At 46.9% G+C, this 26273-nt stretch overlaps 1 protein-coding gene and 1 non-coding gene across 7 annotated transcripts in view; both read left to right on the top strand.

Moving 5' to 3' along the window:
* Positions 1–11815: 11815 nt before the first annotated feature.
* On the top strand, positions 11816–11922 carry LOC111543214. The gene has a single exon (XR_002731779.1). It is a non-coding gene; the product is annotated as a U6 spliceosomal RNA (small nuclear RNA).
* A 3838-nt stretch (positions 11923–15760) lies between these two features.
* TJAP1 (tight junction associated protein 1) overlaps positions 15761–26273 on the top strand; it is a 28618-nt gene continuing 18105 nt past the window's right edge. For 2 of the 6 annotated variants that reach the window (XM_023212880.1, XM_023212881.1), the window contains exons 1-3: positions 15761–15865; positions 16324–16471; positions 16898–16957. The gene's annotated coding sequence lies outside the window, so the exon portion shown is untranslated. Of the gene's footprint in view, positions 15866–16323; positions 16472–16897; positions 16958–17255; positions 17386–18781; positions 18860–26273 lie in introns of all 6 variants that reach the window. The other 4 variants (XM_026455481.1, XM_023212879.1, XM_023212878.2 and 1 more) reach the window with 4 other exon arrangements.

Below are 26273 nucleotides of genomic sequence, written 5' to 3'. Positions count from 1 at the left end.
CTCCAAACTAGCTGGTCTCACTTAAATTCATGACTCTCAAATATTGCTTGTGTTGATCACCAATGCTCTCGGATGTCCTTAGTTCTGCACACTCCTCCACCCACCCCAACAACTATTTTATTCTCCTCTCTCCTCCAACCTCCACCCCCTCCTCTCTGCTCACTCTGTTGATGGTCTTGCTCTCAACTTCATGGAGAAAATAGAAGCAATCTGAAAGAATTTCCACACGCCCCTACCACCTACCTGCATCTGTCTCCATATACTCTGACATCCCTCTTGTTACTGTACATGAACTGCCTGTGTTCTTACCTAAGAGAATTCCTTCACCTGGGCACTAGTTCACATCCTCTCTCACCTGAGTAACTTCAGGGCTCTCCAATTCACTCCATCTCTTCAGCATCATCAGTTTGCCTGCCTCTATGAGAGCATTGTCATCAACCTCTTTCAGATCTTAAATAAATAAGTAAATCACCTCCCTCAACCCTCTACATTTGTCTGCTCTTCTTTACTGAAAACTCTTCAAAAATATTAGTCTATCCTTGCTCTCATCACTTCTCCTCTCATTCTGTCTTGAACCCACTCTCACCCCACCATTCCAGAATCACTCTTGTAAAGGTCACCAGTACCTTCACCACTGCCAAATCCAATGATCAATTCTCAGTCGTCATCTCACTGGCTCTGTTAACTGCATTTGCCAGTTTACTGGGTTTCTGGGATCACTCACTAGCTTCTTCACCTCTGCAATGGCCACCCCTTCTCAGTCTCCTTTGCATCCTCCTCATCTTCTCAACATCTTCCTCAGCCCCAGGGCTCCATCCTCAGACCTCTTGTTTTTTCTATCTTCACTCACTCCTTTCATGATCTCATCCAGCCTAAGTTTTGGGAATGCTAGCTGTAAGTTAATGACTCCCAAATTTATATTTCCAGTCAAGCTTTCTGCCTGAAATCCAGATGCGTGTGTCTGGCTGGGCATGGTGGCTCATGCCTGGTAAGCCCAGCACTTTGGGAGGCTGAGGTGGGAGGATTGCTTGAGCCCAGCAGTTTGAGACTTCAGTTTTGTTGTTCAGGCCTGAGCAACATAACAAGACCCTGTCCTTATTAAAATAAATAATAAATTAATTAATTTAAAAATAAATTTGGTAGTACCAGACTTGGGTGTCTAACTGCTGCAAACTCCTGATCTCCAGCCCAAATAGTCTTCCTTTGTCAGCTGTACCCATTCCAGTCAATGGCTAGTCCATCTGTCTAGTTGTTTAGCCCCAAATCTTGGGGTCATGCTTGATTCCCCTTTTTCTCCTATAATCCACATCCTGCAAATTCCGTTGCCTCTGCCTTCAAATTCATCCAGAATCTGACCACTTTTCACAATATGACCTCTAACACCCTAGTTCAAGCCCCCATTATCTTTTGCCTGGAGTACTGCAATGCCTTCTTTGTTTGTTGTTGTTGTTGTGGTTGTTGTTGTTGTTTTTGAGACAGAGTTTTGTTCTTGTTGCCCAGGCTGTAGTGCAATGGCACGATCTGGTCTCACCGGTGGCGACCTCTGCCTCCTGGGTTCAAGCAATTCTCCTGCTTCAGCCTCCTGAGTAGCTGGAATTACAGGCATGCGCCACCAGGCCTGGCTAATTTTGGATTTTTAGTAGAGACAGGGTTTCTCCATGTTGGTTAGGGTGGTCTTGAACTCCTGACCTCAGGTGATTGACTCGCCTTAGCCTCCCAAAGTGTTGGGCCGCGATTGTTTCTTAATTGGTCTTCTATTGTGCAGCAGCCAGGGTGATCCTGATGGAAAGAAAATGGAAGCCAGCTAAGTGTGATGTATTATCCCAAATTGGATTCTGAAACAGAAAAACATCAATAGTGGTAAAACCGGCAAAGTCTGAATAAAGTCTAGAATTTAGCTTATACCAGGGTACTAATGTTGGCTTCTTAGTTTTGACAAATGTACCATGGTAAGGTATAATGCTAAAACTAAGAGAAATTGGGTGAGTCATATTTGGGAAATTTCTATACTATCTTTGGAACTTTTCTATACATCTAAAATTATTCAAAATTTAAAATTTTATTTAAAAAATGGAAGTCAGATTTTGTCATGTCTTTGTTCCAAACCCTCCCATCAGATGGGAGATCAGCGGCTCCCATCTGATCTTTTTTTTTTTTCCATCTGATTTTATTCCCTGCACACTCCCACCTCATTCTGCCACATCCAAACTGGCCTCTGAGTTGATCCCTTTTTTTTTTTTTTTTTTTGAGGTGGACTCTCATTCTCATTCTGTTGCCCAGGCTGGAGTGCAGTGGTGCAATCTGGGCTCACTGCAAGCTCTGCTTCCCAGGTTCACGCTGTTCTCCTGCCTCAGCCTCCGAAGTAGCTGGGACTACAGGCTCCCGCCACCACACCCAGCAATGTTTTGGGTTTTTTTTTTTTTGTATTTTTAGTAGAGACGGGGTTTCACCATGTTAGCCAGGATGGTCTCGATCTCCTGACCTCGTGATCCGCCTGCCTCGGCCTCCCAAAGTGCTGGGATTACAGGCATGAGCCACCATGCCTAGCCCTGAGTTGATCCTTGAATACATAAGCATGTTCCCTGCCTCAGGATCTTTGCACTAGCTGTTCTCTGCCTGGAATGCTATAACCCAAATATTTTCATAGCTCACTCCCTGAGTTCATTCAGCTCTCTGCTCAAATCTCATGTTAGTAAAGAAGCCCTCACTGATCATCTTATATATTAAATAATAACCCCATCTCTGTCCCAGGATATTCCCTTACACTACTTTTTTTCTTTTTTAAATAAAAAGCAGTGGGCTGGGCACAGTGGCTCACACCTGTAATCCCAGCACTTCGGGAGACCGAGGTGGGTGGATTACCTGAGGTCAGGAGTTCGAGACCAGCCTGGACAACATGGTGCAATTCTGTCACTACTAAAAATACAAAAAATTAGCTGGGCATGGTGTTGCGCACCTGTAATCCCAGCTACTCGGGAGGCTGAGGCAGGAGAATTGCTTGAACCTGGGAGGCGGAGGTTACAGTTAGCCCGGATCATGCTGCCATTGCACTCGAGCCTGGGCAACAGACGAAGACTCCATCAAAAATAAAGACATAAATAGCAGTGAACACACCATCCTTTATACTACTTTAATTAATAAAGAGCCACACCCTGTATTTAATTTTCACCATAACCCTGCCAGACAGGTATTATTATTCTAGTGTTTTTGTTTGTTTGAGACTGAGTCTCTCTGTTGTCCAGGCTGGAATGCAGTGGCACGATCTCAGCTCACTGCAACCTTCACCTCCTGGGTTCAAGTGATTCTCCTGCACAGGATTTGGAATCTGGTCACTGATTGGCATTGGTTGTGTGATCCTGAGAAAGTCTCATAAACTTCTCAGGCCTCAGTTTCCCCACTTGTAAAATGGGGAGAATAGCACCAGCCCTGTTCTCTAACAGTATCCCTGAGGGTAGAATGAGAGAGTGTGTGTAAAAGTTAGGTATGTGTACAGGAGGTTAGAGAGTAGGGGCTGAAGGGAGTGGTTGTGGAGGCATTGGGGGATCCCTGATAAAGTCAGTTTCCTACCCTGGAGCAGGAGAGGGGGTTGGCAACAGAAACAATGATGGGAGGCTGAGCTGGGCTGTGCTGGGGCTTGCCTTTGAGCAATTGTTTCTGTCCTAGTGTCTTCAGGAATCCAGCCACTATTAGCCCCTTTACATAAAAGGCATCCTTTAGTCCAGGTTTCTGTCTCTGTGAAATTTTTCTAGCACCCTCCCTTCCCCCATTTAAAAATCACCCAGTAAAGAGGGCTTGTCTCACTGCTTGGATTTCCAAGAACATCCCTGATACGGTTTGGCTGAATCCCCACCCAAATCCCATCTTGAATTGTAGCTCCCATAATTCCCACAAGTTGTGGGAGGGACTTGGTGGGAGATAATTGAATCATGGGGGTGGTTTCTCCCATACCATTCTCATGGTAGTGAATAAGTCTCACGAGGTCTGATGGTTTTATAAGGGGAAACCCTTTTCGCTTGGTCCTTATTCTCCCTCTTCCTTGCCGCCATGTAGGATGTGACTTGCTCCTCCTTGCCTTCCACCATGATTGTGAGGCCTCCCCAGCCATGTGGAACTGTGAGTCCATTAAACCTCTTTCCTTTATAATTACCCAGTCTCAGGTATTTTATCAGCAGCATGAAAATGGACTAATACAATCCCCCACCCAATACTTGTTTTTGGCAGAAACCCCGCTATTCTTTGTGTAACTAGAGCTTAAAACCTTAAAGCCTCCTCTAACTCCTCTATTTTTTTCCAGCTGGCCACCACATGTTGTCCAGTCCTCCTTCTCCCATGGCCCTGGGTCCATTCTGTCCCACCGCCTCAGCCCTTGTCAGCACCCCCTCACCACACCAGGCTCATGACAAGCATTTCCTATCTGGTCTTGCGGTCATCAGGCCTACCGATTTCCCTCATGCACCCATTCTGCAGTGTTCCTAGAGGCTAAACATCCTACCATGCCACTGTTATCACTTCACTCCTCAGGTCAGCAGCCTGGGATCACTCCTATGACTCTTCAGGCTGTGTGATGTCAAGTCAAGAGTACTAGAAGTCACTTCAAATTCTGGCTCTATCATCTGCTGCTGGGTGGCCTTCACAGGAGACAGGAACCTCTCTGAGCCTCCAAGCCCTCACTGGTAAAATAGACAGACATTCTATGTGCCAGGCACTGGTCTAAGCACTCATGTACAGAACTCTTTTGACCCTCACGACAACTCTGTGAAGTAGGTGCTATACTTAACACCCATTTACAGACGGGAAGACGGAGGCACAGACAGCTCCAGTCATCTGCCTGTGTTCATGCAGTTAGTTAAGTGACAGATGGGTGATGAAGCCAGGCAGTCTGCTTCAGGGACCCTACTCTTACCGCTGTCCTACCCTTGGGAAAAGTGACTGATACAGTTGGTGAGGGCTCCTGGCTGATGCTTTTCACCTCTTGGCTCTAATTTCTGCTTCCCAGCCTACAACGTAGTGGCTGTTCCTTGGAGGATTTTGGAACAGGTTGGGCTGGCAGCCTCATGACTTTAGGATCTTCCTAAGCCTGTCTTAATAGTGGCTTCTTTTTTTGGGTGGTCACTAGACATATGAGGCTCATTTCTGGCTTTTACTCCAGACTTGAACGGTAACCATACTGTCCTAGAACACCCTCAGGATTCCCTACTTTCCTGAGCATTTTTCTGAGGGCTTATCAATAAACCCCTCCTCCAGGGCCCCCATTTATAAGGATTTATCTCTCTTGGCCTCCCCACCCTTCACCTGGAGAGTGGATTCTCAAGTTTCCCTCTTCTCCTCTCAGCCTCCTTTTCACACAGAGTTTTGTGTATTGCCAAATGAGAATGGAGAGACCAGAGAACAGGGAACAAGTGCTGTTACTCTTCATTCACACATCCATTGACCCACCCACAGGTTGTGGGCAGGAGCAGGGAGGGGACCCCAACTCAGTGCCAAACATGCAATACACGTGAATTGAATGAGTGACTGAATTAATACAAATGAAAAAAAGTGCTAGGCCCTGACCTCAAGCAACTTACCGCCTAGCAGGGCAGACATATTCACTTACCCCACACGCCCCCAGTAAACAGGAGATGCAGAGGCACCTGTGGGCCCTAGACTTCATGGAGACCCAGGGGCATGCAGAGCTGGCCCTTGTCCTCACCAGGTAAGGGATAATCCTGTCCCTGCTTGTTCTGGCCTGTCACTGCCTCTCCAAGACAGTTCTGGTCAGCCCAACAAGTGGGGTACCCAGGGTGGAGACAGAGTCTGTGCTGGGAAGGTGTCAGGCACATCCAAGTAGCCCACTCTTTGTGAGGCGTTCTGCCAGCGTAGGGTCCTTTGGGTCCTGAAACAATGTTCTCTCCCTGTGATTGTTTCCTTCCCCCATCCCACCCCTACCTCACCACGGGAGGTGGAGCCAGTGGCCCCAGGGCTGAAATCCAAACCCAGCCATTGTTCCCCACCTTTTGGCTGTTTGTGCGCATGTGTGTTTTGGCACACTTATCGTGTGCCTCCAGGGCTGTTGTGCCAAAGCTCAGGCCATGCATACCATGCTTAGGATAGCTGAAAATACCTGCTCAGGGAAAAAGGGAGCTGGGCCAGGGAGGATACCGATGGTGGACTTTAGGGTGAGCTGAAAAGTGATAGGGGCCGGGCGCGGTGGCTCAAGCCTGTAATTCCAGCACTTTGGGAGGCCGAGACGGGCGGATCACGAGGTCAGGAGATCGAGACCATCCTGGCTAACGGTGAAACCCCGTCTCTACTAAAAAAATACAAAAATCTAGCCGGGCGAGGTGGCAGCGCCTGTAGTCCCAGCTACTCGGGAGGCTGAGGCAGGAGAATGGCGGGAACCCGGGAGGCGGAGCTTGCAGTGAGCTGAGATCTGGCCACTGCACTCCAGCCTGGGCGACAGAGCCAGACTCCATCTCAAACAAAAAAAAAAAGAAAAGTGATAGGAGGCTTTGCCCTCTGATAGGATGAATGTGCAGTAATGCAGCTCCTATCCAAAATGTCAAGCAGGCGGGGTGTGGTGGCTCACACCTGTAATCCCAGCACTTGGGGAGGCCAAGGCGGGTGGATCACCTGAGGTCAGGAGTTCGAGACCAGCTTGGCCAACATGGTGAAACCCTGTTTCTACTAAAAACACAAAAAATTAGCCAGGCGCCGGGCGCAGTGGCTCAAGCCTGTAATCCCAGCACTTTGGGAGGCCGAGACGGGCGGATCACGAGGTCAGGAGATCGAGACCATCCTGGCTATCAGGGTGAAACCCCGTCTCTACTAAAAAATACAAAAAACTAGCTGGGCGATGTGGCGGGCGCCTGTAGTCCCAGCTACCCGGGAGGCTGAGGCAGGAGAATGGCGTAAACCTGGGAGGCGGAGCTTACAGTGAGCCGGCATCCGGCCACTGCACTCCAGCCCGGGCGACATAGCAAGACTCCCTCTCAAAAAAAAAAAAAAAAATCAGCCAGGCATGGTGGAGGGTGCCTGTAATCCCAGCTACTGGGGAGGCTGAAGAAGAATTGCGTGAACCTGGGAGATGGAGATTGCAGTGAGCCGAGATCACGCCATCGCACTCCAGCCTGGACAACAAGAGTGAAACTCTGTCTCAAGGGAAAAAAAAAAAAAGTCAAGCAAAAGAACACACCCATTGAAACCACAAGGGTGTGCAGATGCATGTACACAGATCTGGAAAGACAAGAGGGTCACTCATAGCCAGAACTATGCATGTGAAGCATCGCGGTACCACTCCTTCATGTGCTTATGGAGCCCCTCCCACTCTGGAACTACACAGGGTGATGAGGTGGTGGAGGAGGCACCAACATCACATATGGGTTGTGGTCCAGCCCTTCCAGTAGCTGCTAAAGGAGTCATCCCTGGAGATTTACTTGAAGTTTCTGGGCCAGGTGTCGTGGCTAACACCTGTAACCCCAGCACTTTGGGAGACCGAGGCGGGCAGATATTTGAGGTCAGGAGTTTGAGACCAGCCTGGTGAAAACCCACCTCTACTAAAAATACAAAAATTAGCCAGGCGTAGTGGTGTGCACCCAGCTACTCAGGAGGCTGAGGCAGGAGAATTGCTTGAACCCGGGAGGCAGAGGTTGCAGTGAGCCGAGATCGCACCACTGCATTCCAGACCGGGTGATGGAGTGAGTCGCCACTTACAGAGTCCAGTTAAAAATAACGAGGTTGCCAGGCGTGGTGGCTCATGCCTATAATCCCAGCGGTTTGGGAGGCCAAGGCAAGCGGATCACCCGAGGTCAGAAGTTCAAGACCAGCCTGGCCAACATGGTGAAATCCCATCTCTACTAAAAATACAAAAATTAGCTGGGCTTGGTGGCATGTGCCTGTAATCCCAGCTACTTGGGAGGCTGAGGCAGGAGAGTCGCTTGAACCCGGGAGGCAGAGGTTGCGATGAGCCGAGATTGTGCCGCTGTACTCCAGCCTGGGTGACACAGCAAGACTCTCTGTCTCAGAACAAGAAAAAAGAAAGAAGAAAGTACATTTCTTTTTTTTTTCTTTCTTTCTTTTTTTTTTTTTTTTTGAGACAAAGCCTCACTCTGCGGCCTAGGCTGGAGTGCAACGGCGCGATCTTGGCTCACTGTAACCTCCGCCTCCGGGGTTCAAGAGATTCTCCTGTTTCAGCCTCCCAAGTAGCTGGGATTACAGGCGCACACCGTCACGCCCAACTAATTTTTTGTATTTTAGTAGAGGCGGGGTTTCACCATGTTGCCCAGGCTGGTCTGGAACTCCTGACCTCAGGCAATCCACCTACCTTAGCCTCCCAAAGTGCCAGGATTACAGGCGTGAGCCACCGCTCCTGGCCTGAAAGAAAGTACGTTTCAAGGCTATATTTTATGAATAAGGAGAAGGGAGAAAAAATGGTTTCCACAGTAAGCTTCAAGGTTACATCTTGAGACCCCAGAGAAAGGAAAAGAAAGGTTTGAAAAAGCATTTTGAAGTTAAGCTTCCTGGTTACACTTTCAAGGCCAACTTTCAGGTGTTGACCTGGGATGGAGGGAGGACTTCCTGATTCAACAGAGAGATGAGGGGCTGGAGAACTACCCAGGCCCTACTGGGTCAGAGTGAAGCAGAGTCTGACAAACAGGTGCAGTCCAGAAAAGAGAGATAAACCACTCCTGCACTTTCTGAGCTTTCCTAGAATTCAAATCACAGTCTGAGAGGGCAGGCACAGACTCTAGCCTCAGGGTGCCCGAAGTCTGAGGTGGGGGAAACAAGCTCTGCTCTCAGGGAGTTCCTGCTTTAGAGTTGGGAAAGTGAGATCTCACCAGAAGCCAGAAAACAAGACTTGGTATCATGTAAAGATGTGTGGATGGCCAGGCGTGGTGACTCATGCCTGTTAATCCCAGCAATTTGGGAGGCCGAGGCAGGAGGATCTATTGAGTCCAGGACTTCAAGACCAGCCTGGACAACAAAGTGTGACTCCGTTTCTATAAAAAAGTTAAAAAGCATTGCTGGTACAGTGGTGAACATAGATGCCCTCCAAAAAATAAAAAAATTAGGCAGGTGTGCCTAGAGTCCCAGCTATTTGGGAAGCTAAGTCTAGAGGATCACTTGAGCCCAGGAGTTTGAGGTTACAGTGAACTATGATCATGCCACTACACTACAGCCTGGGCAACAGAGCGAGACTCTGCCCCTAAAATTAATAAAACAAACAAACAAACAAAATAAGAACACAACACTAACTCCTAATTTTTTACAGCCCCTGGCAATAACAATTCTATTTTCTTTCTTTTCCTTTTTTTTGAGACAGAGTCTCATTCTATCACCGAGGCTGGAAGGCAGTGGCGTGATCTCGGCTAACTGCAACCTCCGCCTCCCAGGTTCAAGTAATTCTCTGCCTCAGCCTCCCAAGTAGCTAGGATTGCAGGCATCTGCCAACACACCTGGCTAGTTTTTGAATTTTTTTTTTTTTTTTTTGAGGCGGAGTCTCGCTCTGTCGCCCGGACTGGAGTGCAGTGGCCGGATCTCAGCTCACTGCAAGCTCCGCCTCCCGGGTTTACGCCATTCTCCTGCCTCAGCCTCCGGAGTAGCTGGGACTACAGGCGCCCGCCACCTTGCCCGGCTAGTTTTTGTATTTTTAGTAGAGACGGGGTTTCACCGTGTTAGCCAGGATAGTCTCGATCTCCTGACCTCGTGATCCGCCCGTCTCGGCCTCCCAAAGTGCTGGGATTACAGGCTTGAGCCACCGCGCCTGGCTAGTTTTTGAATTTTTAGTAGAGACAGAGTTTCGCCATGTTGACCAGGCTGGTCTCAAACTTCTGACCTTGTGATCTGCCCGCTTTGACCTCCCAAAGTGCTGGGATTATAGGCGTGAGTCACAGCACCCGGCCTACCATTCTATTTTCTATCTCTATGAATTTGACTGCTCTAGGTACCTAAAATAAGTGGAATCATTCAGTATTTCTCTTTTTGTGACTGGCTTATTTCACTTTGTGTGGTATCCTCAAGGTTTATCCATGTTGTAGCCTGTGTCAGAATTCCTTCCTTTTCAAGGCTGAATAATATTCCATTGTATGTATTTGCTACATTTTGTTTATCCATTAATCCATCAATGAACATTTGTGTTGTTTCTACCTTTTGGCTATTGTAAAATAATGCTGCTATGAACACAGGTGTACACATATTTATTTGAATTCCTACTTTAAGTATCTTTTGAGAGTTTTTTTTTTTTTTTTTGAGATGGAGTTTCACTCTTGTTGCCCAGGCTGGAGTACAATGGCGTGATCTCGGCTCACTGCAACCTCTTCCTCCTGGGTTCAAGCGATTCTCCTGCCTCAGCCTCCTGAGTAGCTGGGATTACAGGCATGTACCACCATGCCCGGCAAATTTTTTGTATTTTTTTTTTCTTTTTTTTTTTTTTTGAGCCAGAGTCTTGCTCTGTCGCCCGGACTGGAGTGCAGTGGCCGGATCTCAGCTCACTGCAAGCTCCGCCTCCCGGGTTTACGCCATTCTCCTGCCTCAGCTTCCCGAGTAGCTGAGACTACAGGCGCCCGCCACCTCGCCCAGCTAGTTTTTGTATTTTTAGTAGAGACGGTGTTTCACCGTGTTAGCCAGGATGGTCTCGACCTCCTGACCTCGTGATCCGCCCGTCTCGGCCTCCCAAAGTGCTGGGATTACAGGCTTGAGCCACTGTGCCCGGCCAAATTTTTTGTATTTTTAACAGAGACGGGATTCTCCATTTTGGTCAGGCTGGTCTTGAACTCCCAACCTAAGGTGATCTGCCCGCCTCGGCCTCCCAAAGTGCTGGGATTAGAGGCGTGAACCACCGTGTCTGGCCAAATGGTTTTAATAATATGAAGAATTAAAGTTCTCACCAAGTTTTAAGGTCTTTAAAATTACATTTCTTACACTTCCATAAAATTCAACATCTCAAGTTAGGAAAAAGTCATTACATCTAATAAAAGCTTATTCACCAAGTTGGCAGCTGTGGACTTCTATTAATAGACTGAAGAATTAGGAAATGTGTATAACTTAAACCCAGGGAAGTAGATTAAATTATCACCTCTTGAAGTTTCGAAATCATTGTTATAACAACCGTGTATACACGGTTCAGCATCACAAAATCAGAGTCACAAATAGGAACATAGTTAGCCTCATGGTTTCACATTGTTAGTAGATAATGTCAGTGGCAATCAAAAAGGCTGCATATGGCCTAAGGCCTTTCTAGCTATCATAATGAACAGGTCACATGACTGTGGGGCTGAGCCCAGCAAGGTTTCGACTCCTCTTTCCCAGCAATTTCCTTCAATACCTGAAGCTCAAATTGCTATCTTTGTCCACTGCTTCTATTCCAAGACCCCTTTTGCCTATGTAGAGTGTGTCATGCCAACCCCAGACTCCACACCAAGCACGTCTGTCCCAGCAGGGTGACTAATTCATATAAATTAAATTATCAGAAAGGACTGCCTTGGACCCGGGTGGATTATGCCTTAAGAAATGCTTGACCATGTTTGTGCAGCTGGGCCCTGCATACCTGCAGCCCTATAGACACCAAACATATGAAAATTGTCATCAAAATGAAGTGAGACTGACTATTCTGCAACTTGCAGCTATTTCTTAAGACCCTGAAAGCTAGAAGCCCCTAATTTTTACCACTTTCCTCATGGTTCTCTCACAGAGATAGTGAACAACTATGTAATTGTGGTCTAAGAAATATTTAGGTATACAAGTGAGTTTGTCCATCCACAGAGGGGGGAATGATGCAGTAAACCAGCCTCACTACAATGAAGATAACTTTATCTTTCACATGTTAAAAGTTAAACTTGTGCTTGCTTTGGCAGCACATATACTAAAACTGGAATGATTCAGGGAAGATTAGCATGGCCCCTTTGCAAGGATGACACATGAATTTGTAAAGCCTTCCATATTAAAAATAATAATAGGCCAGGCATGGTGGCTCACGCCTGTAATCCCAGCATTTTAGGAGGCTGAGGCAGGTGGATCACAAGGTCAGGAGTTCAAGACCAGCCTGGTCAAGATAGTGAAACCCTGTCTCTACTAAAAATACAAAAATTAGCTGGGCATGGTGGTGGGCACCTGTAATCCCAGCTACTCGGGAGGCTGAGGCAGAGAATTGCTTGAACCCGGGAGGTGGAAGTTGAAATGAGCCGAGAACGCGCCACTGCACTCCAGCCTGGACGACAGAGCGAGATTCTGTTTCAAATAATAGTAATAATAATAGGCCTGGCATGGTGGCTCATACCTGTGATCCCAGCACTTTGGGAGGCTGAGGCAGGTAGATCACCTGAGGTCAGGAGTTTCAGACCAGCCTGACCAACATGGTGAAAACCTGTCTCTACTAAAATACAAAAATTATCTGGGCGTGGTTGTGGGCACCTGTAATCTCAGCTACTTGGGAGGCTGAGGCAGGAGAATCGCTTGAACCCAGGAGGTGGAGGTTGCAATGAGTTGAGATCATGCCATTGCACTCCAGCCTGGGCAACAAGAGTGAAACTCCGTCTTAAAAAATAATAATAATAATAATTAAAAACTCTAGAGGACTGTGATTCCCATGCTTTTCAAAGGTATGTTTATGTTAACTGATACTTCCTTTGTTTCAAAATATAAACTTGAATTGCTTTTCAAATCTATAATTGAAAGTACAACAGCCTTTCTCTCCTTGTGAACCTCAAAACAATTTCTGGAAAGGCTGAAACGATATCTAGGAATTATATCTATTTAGAAAAGCAAACCAGCTTCCTACATTTCTTCCTTCAGCCACATACCTTTTGGTAAACAGCAAAAGTCATATATATATATATATATATATATATATATTTTTGAAATGGAGTCTTGCTCTGTCGCCCAGGCTGGAGCACAGTGGCATGATCTTGGCTCACCACAACCTCCCCTCCCGAGTTCGAGCAATTCTCTTGCCTCAGCCTCCCGAGTAGCTGGGACTACAGGTGCATGCCACCATGCCCAACTAATTTTTGTATTTTTGGTAGAGAAGGGGTTTCGCTATGTTGGCCAGGCTGGTTTATTTAGTGTAATTTTATTAAATTAATTTTAAAAAAGATGTATAGGATAGAAAGGCATGGATGGGATGGGAAATAAAAACGGCTGACCTCTCCCTCTGGGGATCGGGGAGCCTCTGCTGAGGTTTTTGTGTGTGTGCGTTGGGGGTTGGTACTTGAGATCAGCTTCACCAAGGGGCAGACCCAGATCCATCCCTAGGCCCAGGGAAATGGGATACCTTGCTGTTCTGAAATGTTGATGAGATGTGGAGGGGAGAGGGACAGGGGAGCAGATGGAATTCCTGGACAATTGTTCCGGCTGTCACCAGAGAGGATAGGCTGGAGGGAGCCCTGGATAATTTATGGAGGGACAGATGCTTCTCCGGAACCATCTGGCCAAGAGAGGCCTGGGCTCGGGGTGGATGAGGTCTTTAGGTCTCAGGAGACTCCTGGCCTCCAGCCTGCCTCTTTTCCTCTAAGTGGCCTGCTTGGTGCCCTGGGACTTTCCTAGGATGGCTGTGCTGCCTGAGGACCCAGCTCCAGAATTCCACCTGATTCTCATCTCACTCTCTCCTTTGCTGAGTCTGGGGCTTGTCTTTGCTACTATTCCTGATAGGGCTAAGTGAGGCCTTAAGGTCATGTAACTTCCACCTATGCATTTTCTTATTTTATAGTATTTTCAACCCTTCTTCTCCACCAGTATATTCTAAAATCTGTCACTCACTCACCTACATACCATTTATTCATTTAATAAATATTTATTGGCCGGGCACAGTGGCTCACACTTGTAATCTCAGCACTTTGGAAGGCCGAGGCAGGCAGATCACTTGAGCTCAGGGGTTCGAGACCAGCCTGGCCAACATGGTGGAACCCCCGTCTCTACTAAAAATACAAAAAGTTAGCTGGGTGTGGTGGCATGCGCCTGTAATCCCAGCTACACAGGAAACTGAGGTGGGAGAATCACTTGAACCCGGGAGGCAGAGGTTGCAGTGAGCCGAGATTGTGCCACTACTCTCTAGCATCGGCAACAGATTGAGACCCTGTCTCAAAAAAAAAATTAATTAATTAAACAAACAGAATAAAAAAAAATTATTGAATACCTATTACGCCAGGCATTGTTTCAGACACTGGGGATGCTGTGATGAGCAAGAAAACATCCCAGACCTCTGGAGTTTGCTTTGTAGTGGGGAGACGGTCAATAAACAAACAAATATTTAATATAATGTCAGATAATGATAAGTACTATGAATGAAAACATTAAAGCAGGGTAAAGGAGAATAGGGATGCTGATTTAGATTGAGTGGCCAAGGAAGGCTTCTCTAAAGTGATGACGCTTGAGCAAAGACACAAATGAGAGTCAATATTTGGAGGAAGAACATTCCAGGTATGGGGAACAGCAAACTTAGAGACCCTGAGGCAGAAATATGCTTACTGCATTGGAGGAAAACATGCCATTTATTCATTAGCAATTACTGTGTGCCAAGCACCTGCTAGGGAGTATGAAGATGAAATCAAACATAGTTTTTGCCTTGAAGAAGCATCAGGGCGAAAGTGATATAACATGTAAATAAATAATTACACTGCACGGGACAGCTACAAGAAAGCTATATACAAGTTGCTAGTGATGCCCAGCAAAAGGAGCACTAAAGGGAAGGCTTTCTGCAGGAGGTGACATTTGAGCTGATGGTTTGAAGGAGTAGGAGGAATTGATGATGCAAGGGAGGAGGAGAGAGATTAGACATCTTTTTTTTTTTTTTTTTTTTTTTTTTAGACGGAGTCTCGCTCTGTGGCCCAGGCTGGAGTGCAGTGGCCAGATCTCAGCTCACTGCAAGCTCTGCCTCCCGGGTTTACACCATTCTCCTGCCTCAGCCTCCCGAGTAGCTGGGACTACAGGCACCCGCCACCTCGCCCGGCTAGTTTTTTGTATTTTTTTAGTAGAGACGGGGTTTCACCGTGTTAGCCAGGATGGTCTCGATCTCCTGACCTCGTGATCCGCCCGTCTCGCCCTCCCAAAGTGCTGGGATTACAGGCTTGAGCCACCGTGCCCGGCCGAGATTAGACATTTTAAGGTCCGATGTCCTGAAAACAAAGGACAATTTGGGAACCTGAAGTCCCCAGGAGAGGCAAAAAATGAGGCTGATGAAGGTGGAAGAGGCTGGATCATGCGGATGTTTGAATGCCAAACTGAAAAGCTGGTTTTATTCTTTGGATTACGGGGAAGTAGTAGCACGATTCTCTCTCCCACTGTATCTTTTTTTTTTTTTTTTTTTTTTGAGACGGAGTCTCGCTCTGTGGCACATCTCTGCTCACTGCAAGCTCCGCCTCCCAGGTGCACACCAGCCTCAGCCTCCCGAGTAGCTGGAACTACAGGCGCCCGCCACCACGCCCGGCTAATTTTTTGTATTTTTTTAGTAGAGACGGGGTTTCACCGTGTTAGCCAGGATGGTCTCGATCTCCTGACCTCGTGATCTGCCCGCCTCGGCCTCCCGAACTGCTGGGATTACAGGCGTGAGCCACCGCGCCCGGCCCCACTGTATCTTTGAGCTGTGTTCCCCTATTCTTTTTTTTTTTTCTTTCTTTCTTTCTTTCAGTACTAGAGTCTTTCCCCTCTTCCTGCTATTGCCCGGCTCCTCATACGTCCTTTCTTCTGCGGCCAAACCTCCAATCCCTGCTTTCAAGAGAGCCCCATCTTTCGCCATCACGTAGTGTGCCACTTCCCCAACCCCAGGCCCTGCCCCCATAGCCCCGCCTCCGATGACGTGGGACGCCAAGTGCGTGGGGATTCCCGCGGCCCTGGCCACTACCCGGCCTGCCCCGCGGCAAGATGGCGACCTGAACGCAGCTGGCAGCGGCGGAAAGTTTGTTGTGGGGTTGGAGTAGTCGGGCGGGGAAGCCAGAGTTGGGGGGGATTGCGGGGGCCCTAGTCTGTAGTAGGGGCGAAGTGGGTACTGGCTTCAGGGTTGAAAAGAGGAGATGGAATGGAGTAAGGTCCGAGGCGGAGAGGAAAAAAAGGAGCTGGGGCGGACCGGGGCCCTACGGTCCAGTGGCAGCCCTAGGGGAGGGAGATTTGGGGTGGGGCAGCCCGAAGTAGATGTTGTGCGGGTGCTGGAGAAGCAGAGTCACAAGTTGGAGGAGAATTTCTTTAGCCGCGAATAAAGAAGCCTGGAGCGTGAGATAGAGGCCCGACTGTATCTGACCGGCCGGAGGGGAAAGGGATCTTTCTAGTAGAGTGGGATAGTAAGGAAGAGAGATCTGGAGGATGCGGGGCAGATCCGCTAAGGAGGGAACTAAAACCAGTCAAATGACACTCTTCTAGGCTTAGATCAGCCTTTCCACAGCTCCTGTAGCAGCATCTGCCCCAATTTCAGCAGAAGATTCAGGTGCCCCAGGGACTGGAAGAAATTACATTGCCTACTTGGAAAGAAGAAAAAATAGCGACTTGCCCCAGCCCAACCCCAGAGCGGGTAAGGTGGCTTCCAATGACAGGTTTCTGGCTGGCATGCTCCCTGGGAGGAGGATGCATGGGCTTAGAGTGATGCCAACAATCATTTGGTCTGAGAAGGGCTCTCTTCTATAGAGGTTGTCCTTTGTCTGAGGTCCTTAAGTTAGTGTTTGGCGTAGATTGCAGGCTGACTTTTGAGAGTTGGTGTAGAATTAAGCTTTGTGTGCCTTCATCTATGCAAGCAAACCTGGACAGAGGCCTAGAGACCAGGCTGAAGGATTTAAAGACATCCCTGTCACAAGCAGTTTCCTACATGCTCATTGTTTCTGCTTCAATTTCCCCATCACATTTTCACTTTGGAGTCCTGCCTGGAAGTGGAGATTTGTGGGTGACAGATGGTGGGGAGTCATGAGAAAACAAATTCTGATCGCGTTCACTGACCATTTAGGTACTTGCTGTCACCAACTCCTGAATTCATTCTCGCTGCGTGTCTACTTTTGCTCTTTTGGTAAGAAGGGCTCATTAGTGTTCCTCTGGGGATGTGGATTTTGGTGGGGGTATCAGAGGTGAGGGAAAGGCAGGTTGGGATTATGGAGAAAAAATATAGAGCAGTTTCTGGTAAGAGATCAAGCAGACTGATGTAAAGCTCTGGTAATGTTTAGCACCTCACTCCCTGTCCTTGAGATCCCTAATATTTGAGAGCTGCTTTACAGTTGGACAAGTGTGGTGATGGAAAGAAAGGATCATGGAATTTGCTCTTTTCTTTTCTGGTAGTTTTTTTCTCTCCTCTGTAATCTTCCCATCAGACCACTTTTGAAAAAATCAGTTTCACTAGCCAAACTAAGCATGGCCTGAGAGGTGGTGGATTTGGTATTGGAGAGAAAGGAAGGAGACTGGAGCCGGAGAACACAGTGAATGTGGCCTTCACTTCCTTTGGTGAGTGTTATGCCCTAGCCAGAGTTGGGAGTAGCCTTCTTACTGAAGCCTGCTTCAGGATCAGCATTGCTTCATGGTGGACTGGGAGGTCTGGTTTGATCTAACACTCTTCATTAACTATCTGCTCTCTACTTCCCCCCAACCAAAGGCTTACTCCAGACGGAACAACCCAAGTCGCTGTTCCTAGGTCAGCTTCAGTACCTTTAGGTATCTGAAGAACTGATGATATATAGCTGTGACTCCATTTCTGACTGTTGAGAACCTCCTTTTCCTGAGGACAGTTTGTGCCCCCTTGAAAATTATAATTGTAGTCACCCAAGGGTAGTGTGGTGAACACACATAACGGTTAATAGCACTGACTCTGAGCCTGGCATGGTGGCACATACCTGTAGTCCCAGCTACTTGGGAGACTGAGATGGGAGGAACATTTGAGGCCAGGAGTTTGAGACTGCAGTGCACTATGATGACACCTGTGAATACCCATTGTACTCCAGCCTGGGCAGCGTAAGAGATGCAGTCTCCAAGAAACAACAAAAAAAGAAAGCACTGGCCGGGTGCAGTGGCTCACTCCTGTAATTCTAGCATTTTGGGAGTCCAAGGCAGGCGGATCACGGGGTCAAGAGATCGAGACCATCCTGGCCAACAAGGTGAAACCCCATCTCTGCTAAAAATACAAAAATTAGCTGGGTGTGGTGGTGCGCGTCTGTAGTCCCAGTTACTCAGGAGGCTGAGGCAGGAGAATCGCTTGAACCCGGGCGGTAGAGGTTGCAGCGAGCTGAGATTGCACCACTGCACTCCAGCCAGGAGACAGAGCGAGACTCCATCTCCAAAAAAAAGAAAAAAAAAAAAAGGCACTGACTGCCATTTGTAGCTCTGTGACCTTTATTAATTGCATAGCTTTATATGCCTCAGTTTTCTCATCAATCAAATGTGGGTAGTAAGAGTATCTATCGCATAGGGTTGTTTCGAGGGTAAATTAGTTAATACATTAATATGCTTACTCAGTGCCTGACAGTATGTTTTAGTTATACTAGTCAGATCTCAGCACTGATTTCTGCTTCATGGTTGAACCTGCTGTCTGTATAGCATCTACATTGGTTTGGGCTGCTAGCCTGATGTTAAAGAGATGAAGCAGAGCTTTTGGACAATACAGATTTTTTTGTTGTGAGAATATCCTCATTAGGCTATTTAAAGCGATGTTAAAATGCCAGTGATTTCTTGTTTGAAGCTGTGAGGCTATACAATTATCTTTGCAGTTGAGTAATGATGATAATAACAATAATGGTGCTTATTGAGCACATTCTGTGCCTAGGATTGTTGTAAGGGCTTTTCATGTATTAACTGATTTAATTTTTGACTTTTTTTTTTGAGACGGAGTCTCGTTCTTGTCGCCCAGGCTGGAGTACAATGGCGCTCTCCTCACTGCAACCGCCGCCTCCCAGATTGAAGTGATTCTCCTGCCTCAGCCTCCCAGGTAGCTGGGATTACAGGTGCCCACAACCATGTCTGGCTAATTTTTGTATTTTTAGTAGAGATGGGGGTTTCACCACATTGGTCATGCTGGTGTCGAATTCCTGACCTCAGGCGATCTGCCCACCTCTGCCTCCCAAAGTGCTGGGATTACAGGCATGAGCCATCGTGCCTGGCCAATTAATTTAATTTCATGATCATATGAAGTAGATAACTTATTATCCCTGTCTTACAGATGAGAAAATGGAGACAGAGTGGTTAAGTAATTTGCTTAAGATCACCCAGCTAGTAAGTGACAGAGCTGGGATTTGAACCTAGGCAATCTAGCTTCAGCAGTTGAGCTTTTTTTTCTTTAGGTTGATACAAGTTAACTTAAATATGCCTAGTGGTAATTTGTGTCTCTTGTTTGTTTGACTGTATCCTGGTTCATGTTTGTTTGTCAAGATGGTTAAATGTATATCCATATTGTAGTAGAAACTTTTTTGATTATTTAAAAAAATGTTTAGGGGCTGAGTTTTTCATCACAACCCTCTTTCCTCTCAGAACTAGTAACTGGTGCATGGGCTGTGGGGCGGGAACTTCTGTGCCATGTCAGCCAAATCTGGGCTGTCTTCATGATTCAACTTGGTGATGTGATGCAACTTTGGGCCTGGGTTGAGTGGGCAGACTGACATTAGAATCTACACTGAGCACACCTTAAAGGGGTGTGTGTGTTTATTAATGTAGATGTACATATAAGGCTCATTTCTGACTTTGATTACTGACATGAGCAGTTGATTAGCCATAGTAAATATTAGATTCGTAGTCTGGATATAATTTTTTTTAAAAAAGCAAGACATCACCCCCCCCAAAAAAAAAAACAAAACTTAATGTCTTTCCTGAATAAAATTAATAAAATTTAAAACAATAAATAGTAAAAATAGGAAGTAGCAAACTACACAGAAAAAAAAAAAAAAAAAACAGTGGCATTTTAAATAGCTCCCTCCCCTCAGCTAGAGGGGAAAATGGAAAACAAATGTGCTGCCGAAGAAGCCTGTGTTGTTTGAAGAAGGCCCTGGCAGCGGTGCTCAGTCTCTCCCTTTAGCCAGGCAGGAGGCCCAGTGTAGCCTTGAGGCAGAGGTGTGCCCAAGCTTTGATTGACTGGCTTTCCTTTGCCCTGTATTTAAGATTCACTCTCCTCCTCCTTCTGAGTCATGTCCTGTCTATTTAACACACCCTAAGGGCCCTTCTTTTTCTTCAACAAATGACTCTCTACCCTGCCATTAAAGTAGGCGCGTGTCTGTCATCTAATTAGATTTCAGGGGAATTGGGGGCTCAGGACTTGGGCTTTCCCTGGGAACTCTGCGCTGGCCCTCTGATGACCTTTCCTGTTTGTTTGGCACATGTGATTTTGAGAAGCAGACAGTATCTGTCAGACGAATTGCTCCCCACTCCATGAACTCGGGAGCCATATATCTTAGGATAGTGTACTTTATCTTGCATTGCGTGGCAGTCAGCGTGCTGAAACGTGTTATCTCTGCAGAGTATACCTTTGTACTTTGGTAGAAGTCCTCAGATTTTCTGGATGCGGGTCACATTTTGGTCAACTGTGGAGTTGCAAGGTGAAGGATGATGTATTTTGAGCTGATTCTTCCCTTTTACTGTTTTCTTTCTTGTGTAAATGGATTCTCAGAGTGCCTCTTATTCAGGTATTTATGAAGCCAATCCCTTCACTTCCTTCTCACCACCATATTTTGAATGCCAACGACCTCTGGGTGAAGGAAACTTCATTTCTCACCTGGATTCAGCTCTCTGAACTGACCTCATTCTAGCCTCTAGATCTTTGTGTACACTGGTGCTACTCCTTTGCCTTCCTTTTTGTCCTTCACATCTCAGTTTAAATGTCACTTCCTTTAGGATTTCACCCCTGCCCCCTTGAGTGCCCTTCTTCTGTGCTTCTGTCTGATACTTATGCTGTGTCATAAGTGCCTATTTACTTGTCTGATTCTCATAAGACTAAGTGCCCTGAGAACAGAGACTATGTCTTATTCACTACTGTGTTTGTAGCATTTAGGACAGTGCTGAGCCGTAATAGGTGCCTTTTTTTTTTTTTTTGAGACGGAGTCTTGCTCTGTTGCCCAGGCTGGAGTGCAGTGGCTGGATCTCAGCTCACTGCAAGCTCCGCCTCCCGGGTTTACATCATTCTCCTGCCTCAGCCTCCCATGTAGCTGGGACCACAGGCGCCCACCATGCCCAGCTAATTTTTTTTTTTTGTATTTTTAGTAGAGACGGGGTTTCACCGTGTTAGCCAGGATGGTCTTGATCTCCTGACCTCAGGTGATCTGCCTGTCTCGGCCTCCCAAAGTGCTGGGATTACAGGTGTGAACCACCGCGCCCGGCCATAGATACTTTATGATGTTATGGTGCATGTAGAATGAATAAAATGTGGTGAGCAGTCTCATCTCATGCCAATCTTATCTTCTATGGTGCTGTCAAAATTACTTTCCTATACAGTAGTCTTCCTGGCTGGGCGTGGTGGTTCACACGTGTAATCCCAGCACTTTGGGAGGCTGAGGTGGGTGGATCACAAGGTCAGGAGTTCGAGACCAGCCTGATGAACATGGTGAAACCCTGTCTCTACTAAAAATACAAAAATTAGCCAGGCGTGGTGATGCACACCTGTAATCCCAGCTACTCAGCAGGCTGAGACAGGAGAATCGCTTGAACCCAGGAGGTACAGGTTGCAGTGAGCCAAGATCGTTTAATTGTACTCCAGCCTGGGTGACAGAGCGAGACTCCATTTCAAAAAAAAAAAAAAAAAAGTCTTCCCTTAGAAATGCCATGGGTTCTTCCTTACTTAAGTTAAAGCCCACACTGTCTAGCTTGGCATGCCAAAAGGCTCCTTATACTGGTCCAGACCCAGACCATTAGCCTGAGTTGCTCCCACTCCACCTCATCTGTCCTGTGCTTCATTGCTCCCAAATTTCTCACTGCTCCTGAACCTGTCATGGGCATCCATTTACCTTCATCTTCTTTGCCTGTGTACTTCACTCAGTCCTTAATGCTCACCTCTGCCTCTGAAACTGCCCATCCCCTAAGACCCAGCTCCTTTGTCACCTCCAGTGAGAAGCCTCCCCTGTTTTTTCTTTCCTCCTCGTGGCCCCCTGCAGCATTTTCTTTGAACCTCTGTTTTGACACTTACCATGTTGTTTGGTGAGGGCTCTGTTTACTTGTCTGTTTCTTTCACTGGGCTGATCTCCTGTAGACAGGGGACTTTGCAGAGCATGTGGTGGAAAGGAGTTTGTGGGAATGGTAATGAATAGTGTGAAAGAATCTGATTGTGGAGCTAGGCCGACCTGGTTTAAATCCTCATTCTGCCACTCACCACCTGTGCAACTTTAGGCAAGTTCCTTAACAGTAGGATTCTTGGTCTCATCTTAGTCTCTAAAATGAAGCTGGCTGGGTATAGTAGCTCACTCCTAGAATCCCAGCACTTTGGAAGGCTGAGGCAGGAGGATCACTTGAGGCCAAGAGTTTGAAGCCAGACTGACTGTGCAACATAATGAGATTCTGTCTCTACAAAAAACATACAAAACTTAGCTGGGTATGGTGGCTTGTGCCTGTGGTCCTAACCCTCAGGAGGAGGCTGAGGTGGGAGGATCACTTGAACCCAGGAGTTTGAGGCTGCAGTGAGCTATGATTGTACCACTGCACTCCAGAATGGGTGACAGAGCCAGACCCAATCTCTAAAAAAATTAGAAACAAAACAAAGTAAAATAAAATAAGGGTGATATCTTTCTTGCAGTTCATAGCAAGTTATGAACTCATAGTTCATAATGAGTTCATAGCTTATAGCATGGTGCCTGGCATATAAAGGACACTTGGGGCTGGGCACGGTGGCTCATGCCTGTCAATCCCAGCACTTTGGGAGGCCAAGGCAGGTGGATCACCTGAGGTCAGGAGTTCGAGACCAGCATGGCCAACATGGTGAAACCCTGTCTCTACTAAAAATACAAAAAATTAGCCGGGCGTGGTGGTAGGCGCCTGTAATCCCAGCTACTCGGGAGGCTGAGACAGGAGAATCGCTTGAACCCAGGAGGTGGAGGTTGCAGTGAACTGAGATCCTGCCATTGCACTGCAACCTGGGGCACAAGAGCAAGACTTCATCTCGATAGATAGATAGATAGATAGATAGATAGATAGATAGATAGATAGATAGATAAATAGATGACACTTGGTAAATATTTGTTGAATGAATACATTTCCCATTTTGGAGCTCTGCAAATAGGAAAAGGCTTTGTTCTATTAAATCTAAAATAAACCTTTTGATTTCTGCCTTGTAGCCAGGAGCATTTTGAGGTGGGAGTAAAACGGAATCTCCTTTCTTGTGATGAAGCAGTAAAAAAGATGAGATTAGGAACATCATCAATGAGCAGTCTGTGCAAAGATTGTTGGTATTTCTCCCCATCTCTTGTTTTTTTCTTTTTTTCCCCGAGACAGAGTTTTGCTCTGTCATCCAGGCTAGAGTGCAGTAGCGTGATCTCAGCTCACTGCATCTTCCACCTCCTGGGCTCAAGCAGTTCTCCTGCCTCGGCCTCCTGAGTAGCTGGGATTACAGGTGCCTGCCACTGTGCTTGATTAATTTTTTTGTATTTTTAGTGAAGACGGGGTTTTACCTTGTTGGCCAGGCTGGTCTTGAATTCCTGACCTCAGGTGATCCACCCGCCTGGGCCTCCCAAAGTGCTGGGATTACAGGTGTGAGCCACCATGTCTGGCCTCCCCATCTCTTATTTTGTGATGACTCCTTTGATGATCGTGATATGCTGGCCTTCTCCAGTCCTGGCGAGGTTGGTGGTGGTGGATTCATAATGTAATTAAGACTGGGGATAGACAGAAAGCTGCTCACAGTGGATGACTGGGTGGAGAGTTTCAGTATCCATGTTTCCCAGTATTTTATGGACGGAAAAATGGGTGAAACTGATGGAACACATCCAGGCATTGAGGAAGCCAGACTTCTTGGCCCCACTTTTCTTAGGGCTTTGATGGTCTTCTTATGCCACAGAACAGGCTTAACTTGGATGCTTCCCACAAATGGGGCTGATAGCTGCATCGTGATCCATTCTTTGCTTTTTTGTTTCTAGTGTAGTTGATGGGGGTAGTCCTTAGGGCCCCAATTCCTAACAAACACCAAATTAATTTCTTTCCAGAAGTTTCGATCTCTTAAGTGTATAATGCCAGGTGATACTCCAGTGCAAGTTTACAATCAGATAGGGAAGATATGTCTGAGTTCTCTGGATGGCAGCCTTGTCTGATCCTTCAACCCTTGTCCCAGCAAGGGGCCTTTCTGTGCTCTCAAACCACTCAACTACGCTGTACTGGAAGTGACTGTTAACCTGTCTGTCCCCCACTAGGAGTAAGATCTTCTGTCTCTGAAGCTTCTTAGGGGCGAGCTTTTTTACTAAAGGCCGAGCATTTAGGCACTATAGAGTAAGTGCTGAGCAGTGTTGGTTACTGTGTGACCCAACCCAGTTCTTCCTCGGTGGAATTAAAGAAGATGGACTCTATCTGGCAAAACCTTTTGCACCCTTAGGAAGGAAGGTCCTGCATAAACAAAAGGTGATAGTGTTAGCAATAGCATTACTAATTATTTTCCAGGATTGCAGTCATGTGGTTAAATTATCTTCCAGGTGCTTGGCTTCTGCTGTCTCCTTTTTCGCCTTTTATTTTTTTTTTTTTTTTTTTTTTTGAGTCATAGTCTTGCTGTGTCACCCAGAGTGGATTGCAGTGGCGTGATCTTGGCTCGCTGCAACCTCCGCCTCCTGGGTTCAAGCAACGCTCAGCCTCCCGAGTAGCTGGGACTACAGGCGTGCGCCACCACGCCCAGCTAACTTTTGTATTTTTAGTAGAGACAGGGTTTTGCCATTTTGGTCTGGCTTGTCTCGAACTCCTGACCTCAGGTGATCCGCATGCCTCAGCCTCCCAAAGTGCAAGGATTACAGGCGTGAACCACCATGCCCGGCCATCTTATTTATGTTCTAATAACACATCCCTAAGTAATCAGGAATGGGTTAAAGGAGGAGGTGAAGTACACACTAGTAGCTTTCCAGTAGCCTTTTTTTTTTTTTTTTTGAGACGGAGTCTTGCTCTGTTGCCCATTGGGAGTGCAGTGGCGTGATCTCGGCTCACTGCAACCTCCGCTTCCTGGGTTCAAGCAGTTCTCCTGTCCCAGCCTCCCGAGTAGCTGGGACTATAGGCGCCTGCCACCACACCTGTAGAGAGAAGGGAGAACAAGGGAGTTCTCTCCCTTGTCCCTGGATGTAAGAATGTGCCTTGTATTGTGGCATATCTTTGCAGATGGTAACTTGGTGGGGAGTGATAAACTGCATTTTATGTTAAGCAGAGAGGGGAATTAGTGAGCCAGGCAGACTGGATCGTGTTGGATATCTTAGGCTTCAAGGGGACTAAGTCTCCTTGACTGGCCTTGAGTAGAAGGGTGGGACCTCTTCTTTGTTAGTTACTATCTTGTGCTAACTGCGTGCTAGGTGACATTTAGAATTTATAAAGGACATGGCCCCTCTTTGTAAGAAGCTTCTGTGCTGTGGTGGGGAACTCAGCACCCATCCCGTGAGAGGAGGATCTGCCTACAGAGAAGCCATCCTACACCTCAAAACCCTGGACTTCTACTCAGCTAACCAATAGGAGAAAACTCTGCTTATCATTTGGGGTACCAAGCGGTGGGTGGCCTCTTTATACCTTCACAGGTAGCCCAAATAGGGAATTGAATCTCAGAAGTCTTTGAGGGTCTTGATATTAGGGCAGAATTGTCCTGGTTTTCCTGTGGCTGCCTGGAAAAGGGAGCTTTCCAGGCTTTGTGCTGGCATTGGAGACGGGAACTGGGTTCTGTCCCACTTCTGCTTGTGGTCTTGGGCAAATCACTTGTCCTTTCTGACCCTCACAATGGGAGAGCTCCCTATTCTTTGTGCCTCACTGGACCGTAAGCATCAAAGGAAATATTGTGGAATGGAAAGAGCTTCTGGAATGGTAAAGCACAGTGTAGATGCAGGGTTTTTGTCTGTTTGCCTAGGAACTGTTGGTTTTGCCATAAACATATATCCCTTGTGTAAAATACTAACCATACAGGAAAATATACAAAATAAAAAGTAAGAAAATCCTCCCTTTCTTCTCCCATTGTTTCTGCCTAACTTGTTTCCCCAAAGATAGGGAACCACTGTTTGCCATTTATCTTGTACCCTTCTAATGGTTTTTTTTTTTTTTTTGAGACGGAGTTTTGCTGTTGTCGCCTAGGCTGGAGTGCAATAGTGCGATCTCGGCTCACTGCAACCTCCACCTCCTGGGTTCAAGCGATTCTCCTGCCTCAGCCTCCTGAGTAGCTGGGATTACAGGTGCCCACCACCACGCCCAGCTAATTTTTTGTATTT

This window comes from Piliocolobus tephrosceles, chromosome 5 (genome assembly GCF_002776525.5).
Source record: "Piliocolobus tephrosceles isolate RC106 chromosome 5, ASM277652v3, whole genome shotgun sequence".
Taxonomy (NCBI): Eukaryota; Metazoa; Chordata; class Mammalia; order Primates; family Cercopithecidae; genus Piliocolobus; species Piliocolobus tephrosceles.
Note: the sequence above shows the minus strand (reverse complement) of the source record. Positions and strands in the feature narration are given on the sequence as shown.